Genomic DNA, 10,468 nt, shown 5'->3' on the forward strand with positions numbered 1-10,468 from the left:
CATTCATTCACCTCTTGGTGTTTTCCTTTCACTCATTCACCTAGTGGCTCACATGTGAGAGCAACTAGGAGAGAACAAGGCAAGAAGTGGTTGAATTGCCACCAAAGGGGGCTGGCCGGTGCCCTACCCAGGTGCCTTTGGCACTTTGCTCTCTCTCCCACTCATTTATGTCCTTGTGAAGCGCGCGCACACACACACCACCAGCATATTCACTTCCAAGAGCTGAAATTCTACTCCTCCTCTCTCCTTCGTACTCCACACCATGAGCATCTTTGCTTAAATCACTAAGCAAATGAATTATTAGGGAAAGGAGAAGCATTGTAGTGGTGATCCACTCATCACAGAAGGGAGTAGCTCATTTGTTTTACTAATTCTTAACTCCTCTCTTGTCTCTAGCTTGTAGGATCATGAAGAAATTCAAAGGTGCCTTGGGCATTGGAAAGAAGAAGGCCAACAAGCACATTCAGTTCCTATCGGATGACAACTCCGCGGCAGGAAGCCAAAGCAACCATGGCAGCGATGCCATGTCCATCGACCAAGCAAGCCAAGAGAGTGGAAAAGCAACAATTCGTGTTCTAACAAGTGATGTGCAAATCATCTTGGTAGATGATCGCGAGAGGCAAGCTTTCCGAATCCTCAAAGACCGAACATTTCATCACACCCGCGCCTACAACCACGACTTCCTAAATCGCACAGGTATGATCACTGAATTCTAAGTTATCTTTCATGCAATAGGATGGGAAATTTTTTGGCGAGTAAATTAGGATGGGTGTAGGCAACTTACCATAGAATTTTTATGCACGCTCACTAGAACCGCTACGCATGTCGCATTTAGTTTATTTGATGAGCAATATACCTACACTTCGAAGCAATTTAGTATTTTGCTAGGCTTTGATAAAAATTGTAACCATAACTTGGATAGAGCCGTAGAAGGATTTGATCGAGTAGACTTTTGGAAAGAAATTAGTGACAAAGATAGATCCACTCAACCTAGGACTAGTGAAATTCATAATCCAACTTTGCCTTTTATGCACCGATGGCTTGCTATGACATTGTTTCCTAGGAATGATCTACGTACTGTTAGAGTTGAAGAAATGAAAATCATGTATGCCATGCTAAATAGAACTCGCATTTCCCTATCATTGGCATGAAAGATTATTGGCTAGGAACTTTTCAGTGTGATGAATATGTTGAGTGCACCTCCCTAATCACTAGACTCGCAAGAAACATGGGATTGCTTGATAGGGCGTTAATTAATTACATACCCACTGAGAGAGTCTATCTTGATTATGATAACTTTTTCCAAGCACACATGCTAACAATAGATCAAGAGGATGATTCTTATGCCATGACTTATCTGGGTGTGTCAATGAAATTCGTTTGCCCAACACGGAATTTTGGTTAAGTAATGTTGACTGACTAACCATCCCGTTGGTGACCATAGAGGATTGCAAGTGAAATTCAAGTGACAAGGAGGATGACAAGAAGGCAAGCTACTGCCGCCCGTGCTACTGCACAACCTCGAGCCAAACAAGAAGTTCGAGACGCAGCCATTCAGGGCATGGAGCACCCATCTCATTGGGGTGCTTCGCCTGCCCCGCCTGGTTCACAGGAGGAGGGAGGATCTCACTAGCATCAGCAGCACTGGCAGGAGGCACCAGAAGGGGTCTCTCCCTAGGACCAGCCGTAGCATGGTGGATCACAGTTGCACTCAGCAGGAGGTTCACAGTGGGTTCCTCCATACGGAGAAGGCCCTTCTCATTTTGCAGGTCGTAGGGATATGCAGTTGTCCAGTTTAGAGGGATATCACCCTCCTCATGTAGGACGTCACTCTACCACAGCTATTCCTAGAGATTGGGAGCGTGATGTAGGCTTCCTACAGCACCAAATGGAGGGCATCCGCCTCGACACCACTGCCATTCGTCACGACTTTCAGGCACATCTGGAGAACTTTTAGCAGTGCCAGCAGGAGACTAGAGGAGAGCTAGCGGTTGTACATGCGCTACCTGAGGAGAACAACCATCGTTGGGATGACGTCTACCACAGCATGGGGTGGAGGCGCCGCTAATCCCGTGACAGAAGTAAGCTTGGGGGAGGAGCCCCCACCAAGGTAAGTATTCTATGTCCCCACTTAGTAGTATTTATATTTCTATTTTGCATTTTTAATTTCATTAGCATCTAAAAAATGTTGCTATGCTTTGTAAATAAATAAATTAAGCTAGTAACCCATGGTTATGTTTATGCTTTATGCTTTTAATTTTGAATAAAAACACTCTCACTACCGCCTAATAAAAAGGAGACAACTGTCAGACCCAAATAAAATGTTGCTCTATTAATTTCTGCACCACTCTCATTTTTGCAACCACCGATGATTGGTATTGTTAGTATATTTTTGCTTTTACCATGGACTTGATTCCCGTGGGTTGCTGAAGGATCGAAACGGGCGACCAGAGGGGGGGTGAATGGTCGCGGAAGCCAAAAATAATTTCTAACCCTTCCCCTAAACACAAAACCTGATTAAATCACGTTTTTCAAATCTGGCCAGAACTCTATGTACCTAGTAAACCTGATGTGGACGAAAATCCGTAACTCCGATCAACCTAAAAATTTGTCAGATTAAACTAGATGAAATTACGAAACTAACCCAACTGGAATCACGTCAATCGGACTTACGGATCTTGAGATAAAAATAAAACAAGCAGACTATGTCAGATGCTGACGAGAATTGTAAAGAACCAATCGAGATGCACAAGATCAATCATTATAGATGAAAGATTAAATTGAGTAATTGAACTTACAAAAGTGCATCTAGCCTCCGCCCGAACATCCTCCCTCTCTTAATCGGAGAGATCAACAAAAACCTCTCACTAGAATTCAAACCCTAGGCTAGACCGGAGAGAGGAAAACTGAACCGTAGAACCCTGGGGCATGAGTACTGTTCACGGATACTGTTCACGCGTGAATAGTACTCACCGAGAGTCCAAAACGTTCCCCCTTCTCAACCCTAGGTGCCACATATTTATATCTCCAAAGGGTGGCACGATCTATTTTCACATAACCCCCTACGCTAAATAAATCCAACGTAGGGGCGTAAATTCCAATTACGTCCTCCATGGTAAATTCCGCGATGTCCGCGATCCCTCCATCTCCGCGATGTGATCCTCGCGATGTCGCCGCGCGACCATCCGAAATCGTATCGCGATCGCCAGAATTTTCCATCTTCGGCCAACGCCTGCCGCACGGGCGTCCCGGTACGATGCATGGCTTTGTGGCTCAACCAGCGAACCCCGGATTTTGTGGCATAATCCGGAAACCTCCCTCGACGTCCTCCCGCCATGTAGCCAGGTACAGTAGACGTACACCGCACGATCACCTGTCCCTCGAACGCAAGCCTCGATCCGCCCTTCTCCGCCCCCGCGGGTTTTTCGACGCGGCATCCTATCTTCGTTCTTCACTCGTCGCCGCATGTACCTTGTCTCCACCTATCACCTGCAACCACAACCTGCCAAGAGACACATCACACGCACACCGTGTTGTCAATCGCTCATCACCAAGGTGCTAGCCCACTGGCATCTCAATCTCCCCCTTGATGAGTGCATTGACAACACCACACCGCACAAATTTATTCGTACTGAAAAAGAAAAATAAAAAGAAAGAAAAAGAAACGATCTTAATCCCCAAAGACATGGGCTAGCGAAAAAGCTAGGCTCGACACAATCAAGACAGAAATTCACTCTCCCCAAGGTGAATCAAAAGCCATATCAATCTCCCAAAAGCAATCTCAGCAGCAAAACTCACAAATTTCAGCAAAACTCCCCCTCAACCCCTCAAAACAAGCATGCCAAGTCTCAGCAAAAACGAATTCAAACTCCCCCTGCAAGAATGAACGAACTCCCCCTGCAAGAATGAATTTGTGCGCTACTCACTCTCCCCCTTGTTGACAAAGCACTCCATCAAGATAAAATGCAAGGAACCAATTTAGAGAAAAGCATGTGAGAAAGCACAAGTTGAAGCTTCTGAGACATATGCCAAATACTTATAAAAGCTAACCAACAACACTAGCTATCCAGAGAAGGAACAATACAATGCCATGACCAATAAAAATTTAGAACTGAAATCTGTTTGAAAACTAATGTGCCAGGCAAAAACATGCACATTCCAAACTCAGTGCAAAGCTGAAGACAAAACATATAGCGAGCTCACACGACAGATACACAGCTTCAGTCAAAGTTCACTGCAACGCCCACAAATGCATTCACTTGTCATATTTAATTCTGACTTTTGTGAGCATGATAAGCAGGGATATGGGAAGCAAGAGTTGTGCCCAGCCAGTTTGTTTAATTTTGTTTATGAGCGAGAACCAGCAGGGACATGAGAAAAACAGAGTTGCGCCCATATTTAAATTTTCAGTAAGGCAAGCAGATCATGAGCTAAATAGCAGAGATATGGGAATTCAGAGTTTTTGCTCACAACCATACTATGCACTCCCGAGTTAAAACTTGTATTGTGAGTTACATTTGCAGTGAAAACCCATTAAAAGAAGCTGACTACCGAACCATGAGCAAGATATATGTCAAGTATTCAACAAGTCACTAGATCCAGAAAAGCAAGCATAGCCCAACATAATTTTTTAAGTATATATCTGTGCTGTTTTCAAAATAAAAATTGGTCAAGCAAAGCATTCAAACCTCTCCAAAAGCATCGATCGCAAACTAGCCAAAACAAGTATAAGGCATATGTAACTGAAGCAACTTACAATGATACTAGAATGGGTAACACACCCCGAACTCACCACGCAAACGTGCAAACGTGGTTTGATTGAGTGGTTTAGTCAGAATATCAGCAAGTTGCTGACTAGTATCAATGTATTTAAGCTTAATATCACCCTTCTCAGCATGATCCCTCAGAAAATGATGACGAACCTCAATGTGTTTCGTCTTAGAGTGAAGCACAGGATTCTTTGCAACACTTATAGCGCTAGTGCTGTCACACAAGAGAGGAACGCGAGAAAACGACAAACCAAAATCGCGAAGGGTAGCTATCATCCATAAAAGCTGAGAACAACAACTAGCAGCAGCAACATACTCAGCCTCTGTAGTAGATTGAGCAACATTAGATTGTTTTCTAGAGGACCAAGAAACAAGCGAAGAACCCAAAAATTGGCAAGTACCCGATGTAGACTTTCTATCCAAACGACACCCAGCAAAATCAGCATCCGAATAACCACACAAACTGAGAGTTGAAGCAGCAGAGTACCAAAGGCCAAATGCAGGAGTAAATCGAAGATACCTCATTATGCGCTTCACCGCCTGACGGTGAGAAGTCCTGGGGGACGCCTGAAAACGAGCACACATACACACAGCAAAGTGTATATCTGGCCTCGTAGCAGTTAAGTACAGCAGCGACCCAATCATGCTTCGATATTCCTTCTGATCCACGGGCTCTCCGTCCTCATCAGCATCCAAAGCAGCGCTAGTCGGCATGGGCATAGAAATTGGCTTCGCATCATCCATCACAAACTTCTTCAGGACATCCTTCGTGTACTTTCCCTGATGCACAAATGTACCTTCCGAAGTTTGTTTTATTTGTAAGCCAAGAAAGAAATTCAGCTCGCCCATCATAGACATCTCAAATTCTTTACTCATCACATCTGCAAACTTTTTCACAAGAGCATGAGAGGAACCACCGAAAATGATATCATCCACATAAATCTGAACTATTAAAGTGTCATTTCCTTGCCTGAGGAGAAAAAGAGTTTTATCAACTGAACCCATTTTGAACCCGTTTTTAAGCAGAAAAGTTTTCAATCTAGCATACCAAGCACGAGGTGCTTGCTTCAAACCATATAAAGCCTTTTGCAACTTAAAAACACGATCAGGAAAATTGGGATGTTCAAAACCAGGCGGTTGTTTAACATAAACTTCTTCTTCTATAAAACCATTCAGAAAAGCACTTTTCACATCCATTTGATAAAGCTTATATCCACGTGAAGCAGCAAATGCAAGCAAAATATGAATGGCTTCTAAACGAGCAACAGGAGCAAAAGTTTCACCATAATCAATACCCTCTTTTTGAGAAAAGCCCTGAGCAACCAGCCTAGCTTTATTTCTAACAACATGACCATCTTCCCCTTGTTTGTTCTTAAAGACCCATTTAGTTCCAATTGGTTTACAAGAAGGAGGAGGATCAACCAAAACCCAAACCTGATTCCGTGCAAAATTTTCTAACTCCTCATGCATGGCATTGACCCAGTTAGAATCAGATAAAGCATGTCCAACATCTCGGGGTTCAAAAGAGGCAACAAAGGCAGTATGCGCAAAGACACAATAATTTTTATTTTTCATACCTCTGTTCCTTGTCGTGCGTTCATCCAAATTACCTATTATGTTCTTGGCAGGATGACGATTCTGAATGTGTCGTGGTGCTGTACGTTCTGAAATCGCCTCCCCCTCAACTGCAGCTGGTACATGATCAACAGTCGATGAAGCTGCAGGCTTTGCTGTAGATGTACGTGTCGGCGATGGTCCATCCTCCAAAGTGGTGGAGGGCGCCTGCTCAGGCTGGGCGCCAGGCTCCCCCTGCATCGCAGGCTGGGCATCATCGTCATCGTCGTCGTCACATCCATCTTCCTCTTTCTCATCCTCAAAAATATCCTGCCCGATCTCGTCATCACCTGCACACTCAAAAGTAGAAGAAAAACAAGGCATTGTCTCGTCGAAGGTGACCTCACATGTCTCATCGATGCGGTTAGTATCAAGATTAAGCACACGGTACGCTCGCCCTTGCAAGGCATACCCCAAAAATAACCCATCGAAAGAACGCGATTCAAATTTATCCAAATTTCCCTTTTTCAATATAAAACACTTGCAGCCAAAAACTCGAAAGTGGAAAACTTTGGGAGGTCGACCAAATCTCAACTCATAAGATGTTTTTCCCAGAAAAGCTCTCAGAAAAATGCGATTAGCAACATAGCAAGCGGTGTTGATAGCCTCAGCCCAAAAACGTCTAGGAGTTTTATGTTCATCAAGCATTGTCCTAGCCATCTCAACAAGCGTACGATTTTTACGCTCAACAACACCGTTCTGGGGAGGAACGTAAGGTGAGGAAAACTGATGATCTAAACCTTGTTCTGAACAAAAAGCCTTCATGCGAGAATTCTTAAATTCCGTACCATTGTCACTGCGAATTGCTCTAACGGCATTATTTGACAACTCATTTTTCAGCTTCAGAACAAGATCATGAACATATGAGAAAGCCTCATCCTTAGATTCCAAAAAGAACACCCATGAATATCGAGAAAAATCGTCCACAACGACGAGCACATACCACTTCCCACCAGCAGACCGAACACGGGCTGGACCAACAGTGTCCATATGTAACAGTTCACCCGGTCGTCTCGTCATCACCTGAGTCACAGGTGCATGAGAAGCAGCAACCATTTTTCCATGTTTGCAGGGAGCACAAATCAAATCCTTTTCAAACTTGAGTTTCGGTAAACCATCAATTAAATCCAATGAACTCAAACGACAAAGCAAATCAAAGCTCAAGTGGCCCAACCGACGATGCCACTTCCAAATCAGGGGGGAACCATGAGCAACTAAACAGCGAGTTTCACCAAAAGATTTAGAAAAATCAGCTTTAAAAATCCGTCTAAAAGGAGAAATCTTGCAAACAAGGTTACCAGCAGAATCAAGAACACGCGAATTTCCTTTCTTAAAACGAACCTCAAAATCATCCTCAAGAAGTTGCGAAACAGACAGCAAATTATAATGCAAATTCTTTACCAATGCGACGTCCTTTAACATGTATTTATCTGTTACCTTGATGCAGCCATGCGCCATTACCTTACCTTGACTTTTATCCCCAAAAGTGATGTTTTCCTTTACGCTCGTGGGGGTGAGGCTGGAGAACCATTTATCATCTCCGGTCATGTGGCGCGAACAGCCGGAGTCCATTATCCATATGTCCTCCTCGCCTCCAACCTGCAATCAACAACGAGAGCGAGGGTGAGCTAATGACTCAACACTGGGGTTAGGATAATGTAATGAAAACCAGTGCTGAGCCACTTGCTCAAAAGAAGCGTTAGCAAAATCAAAGTTCTCAAAAAAACGATGAGAACCACGAGGGGGAAAACGTGGTCTGTCATCCCGATGTTGTGCAAGAGCATGAGTACGTGAGCGAAAACCAGAAGAGCGAACAAATGGCTCACGTCTCAAAACAGGACGATTATGAGTACCACGTATAGGGTACTGCTCACATCTAAAAACACGACGATCATGAGTACCACGTGTGGGGTACTGCTCACGTCGTTCAGCACGCATCCTCCGATAACAGAACTCATAAAGATGACCATCATGACTGCAAAAATCACAATGATAAAGCTTGCGTGCAGGAGCGAAAGAAGCCTCAGCATTAGAACTAGAAGCAACAAAAACAGGCTTAGCAAAATGATCACAAGAAGAACCATTTGGCTTAGTATTTTGTACACCCTTGAAGTGTTTTGGCTTAGGCACCCAAACCTGCTTTTTAGGAGCAGATCTAGATGTCTCAACTAGCAACCCATCAGAGGTGACACCTGAACCCTTCCTAGGAGGTGGTCCAGTATATTTAGCCAAAGGTGGATTCTTCTCATCAACAGGCGGTCCACTTTTTTCACCAAAAACATATTTCAAGTCATAACCAGGACCAAAATGCTCACCCCGTTTAATTTGAGCAATAGCCATACCAATTTGAGGCTCACGAATAGAACACCAACCAAGAATAGTTCTCAAATGCTTATTTTCTTCTTCCAAATCAGCAAGTTTGGCCCTTAAATCATTATTTTCAACAACAAAATTAGGACAAGTTAGGCATGAAGGAAGAACCGGACAAGTGTGTTTTTCCAACTCAACAATATGTGATTTAGCAACATTTAATTCAGATCGTAAAGTTGGACAAATTAAACAAACCGGCAAATCAGGACAAGTGTGTTCTTCAAAATTTTTTACCCGACATAAAGCATTATCCAAGTCAACTTTCAGAAGCGGGCAAGAAACACAAGTACCAAGCAAATTCGACCGAGAACGAAGTTCATTTAGTTCAGCATAAAGTTTATCTCGATCATCAACAATGGAAGAATACTTGGTTTGCAATTTAGAAAGCGAAATCATATGAATTGAGCATTCTTCACATTCATCAGGTTCAGTAGGATTAGATGCAGCATTTTTGAGAGTAGCTAGTTCAGCACAAGTTTTATCATAATCAGTTTTAAGTTTAGCCAACACTTTATTTTGCTTATGAACAATTTTAGTTAAATTAGCTATTCTTTGTTCTGCAGAAGTATCTACCTCATCATCAGAAGTTTCATCGTTGCTGTCGGTTGATGCATCACCCTCCAAGGCCATAGTACATATCCCACCATTGATGCCGGCGTCAGTGATGAAGCAAAGTCCGTCTGTCTTCTTCTTGGGTGTCTCATCCTCGGAATCTGAATCGCTGGAGTCTGACGAGCCACCTGAAACATACTGTCCAAGAGAAGATAACAAAACATTTGCAGCCTTAGCGACTTGCTTGTCAGAGTATTTTTGTCCGCCTTTCTTCCATTGCTTATCCTTCTTCTTCTTACTCTCCCTGAACTTCTCCTGGCGCCTGGAGGAGTTATTGCCCTGCTCAAAAGATCTCTGTTTGTTTGGGCAATCAGCAGCAAAGTGTCCTCGCTCACCACAGTTGAAGCAGCCATCTGAACGTCTTCTATTACGCCTATTGTCATACACACGCTTAAACTTATTGGAGAGCAGTACAAGCTGATCATCATCTAGCACCTCCAACTCCTCATCTGCAACATGACACAAAGAAGACAAAGCAAAACTGGAAACATTTGGATTAGCATTAGTGTTAGTCTTATTTCCAGAAACCAAAGCCATTGGAACGTCAGAAGAAGAAGCAGCTGTGGGATTTTTCAATTTACGCTTAGAAACAATTTCGATCTCTTTTGATTTGAGCTTACTGTAAAGCTCATCAGTGGTGAGAGTCTCATAACCTACAGATTCAACGATCGCCTCAACTTTCATATCCCATTCATCATTAAGTGAATGTAATAATCTGAGAGCCCTAGCATGATCATCATAAGGCATATTGCTATTCATGGCCTTCATCTTATTAACAATCACTTGAAAACGTGCAAACATGTCATCAATAGACTCACTAGGCAATTGGCAAAAAGCATCAAACTCTTTTCGGTGAATCTCAAATTTTCGATTTTTCACAGTGTTTGAGCCTTCATGATATTTTCTAAGTTTCTCCCAGATCTGATAAGCGAGATCTTCACTAGAAACCCGATCATATTCAGTTTTACAAATAGAAGCCTGTAAAATAGCAACAGCGCGATGATTTGTTTCAAGAAGCCCGATCTCAGCGGCGTCAGTCGGTTCCTCAGCTGCAATCACATATGTGGCATTTTGTGTGATTTTCCATAGCTTCAGCGACTTGC

At 43.2% G+C, this 10,468-nt stretch overlaps 1 long non-coding RNA gene across 1 annotated transcript; it reads left to right on the forward strand.

Moving 5' to 3' along the window:
* Window positions 1-213: 213 nt before the first annotated feature.
* Window positions 214-9,836, forward strand: LOC136529227 (uncharacterized). Its single transcript, XR_010777230.1, has 3 exons — window positions 214-696; window positions 1,445-2,110; window positions 9,317-9,836. It is a non-coding gene; the product is annotated as an uncharacterized lncRNA (long non-coding RNA).
* The last annotated feature ends 632 nt before the right edge of the window (window positions 9,837-10,468 follow it).

Source organism: Miscanthus floridulus, chromosome 19, assembly GCF_019320115.1.
Source record: "Miscanthus floridulus cultivar M001 chromosome 19, ASM1932011v1, whole genome shotgun sequence".
Lineage (NCBI taxonomy): Eukaryota > Viridiplantae > Streptophyta > Magnoliopsida > Poales > Poaceae > Miscanthus > Miscanthus floridulus.